Source organism: Phaethon lepturus, unplaced genomic scaffold (genome assembly GCF_000687285.1).
Source record: "Phaethon lepturus isolate BGI_N335 unplaced genomic scaffold, ASM68728v1 scaffold30412, whole genome shotgun sequence".
NCBI classification, from domain to species: Eukaryota; Metazoa; Chordata; class Aves; order Phaethontiformes; family Phaethontidae; genus Phaethon; species Phaethon lepturus.
Window position 1 is genome coordinate 26,652 of NW_010521754.1, and position 1,146 is coordinate 27,797.

The window sequence follows — 1,146 nt, forward strand, 5'->3', positions numbered from 1 at the left end:
GCTGGGGTGCAGCAGGTTCCTGCCCCGCACCGCACACTCGGTGTGGCCAATTGCCAAATGCAGCTAAAATTGTGGATGAGACCAAAGCCTGTGAAATAGCCAACCTGCGGCCGTGCAAACGCTTGTCTCGCAGGGTGAACTTAGCCGGGGTTTCCTGGGGCGCTGCTCCAGAAGTCAAAGTGCCGAATAGTTTCTTGGTGCTGAATGTAACGGTGTGTGAAACCCGGATCTTCTGGGGCTCCCCTTGTGCTGGTCTGACATGGCCTCTGGCCCCCCCGTCTGCAGCAGTGTTAGTGGAGGTCGTTGCTAATACTAACAAATTCCACTTCTTTCCCGTTACAGATAGACAACCTGAGGGATTTGCATTTCAATTCTTGAAAATAAAGTGCAATTAAACCTGCATTTTTTGTTTGCATGGGTTTTACTTTAGTCTGGTTTGATCTATCTCTATGCCCTTGAAAACTGACTTAGCTCTGACTCAAATCAGGAATAATTTGATTTAGAAACTCTTCTGGGCGAGTTCTTGTTGTTAACCCCCTCTCCTGGGAGCGGAGAGATGGGCCCTCTGTGCTGGGGCCGCAGCCCCGGTGAGGCGGTCACCTTCAGCGTGGTGGTGCGAGAAGCTGAGGTACAACAGATCATGGGGATCAGCGCAGGGGCTCGGGCTTTAGGGGAGAGGGGCCGCGGGCAGCTGGCAAGGCTCGGCAGCAGCCGGGTCTCTCCCAAACTGGCTCCGCGGAGGCGGGAGGGCGCCTGGCTCATGGCTGTGCCAGCTGCTCTGGCCGGGGCTGGGGTGCAGGCGTTGAGATTTGAAACTTGTCCCTCTAACAGTCGGTGCAGCAGGTACCACAGCCCCTTCCCCGTGTGGGCACCTCCCTCTACCTAAGCCTGCAGCTTAGGGTTTTTATGAGCTGAGGTTTTTTATGCCTTGGTCTCGGGACCTAAACTGCGCCATGTCCGGGACCCCCTGCCGCAGGTGCAGGAAGGGGGACCGCGAGGGAGTGCTGGCTTCCCTGGGGGGCAGCGGGCGCTGGCAGTGGTGGACGGGCCAGGCCCTGAGCAGGGCGCAGACGCTGTCGGGGGGGCTGCGAAGGGGCAGGTCCAGCTGCTGGGTGCTGTCTGTGGCCGGGGCGGGGGAACCATGGC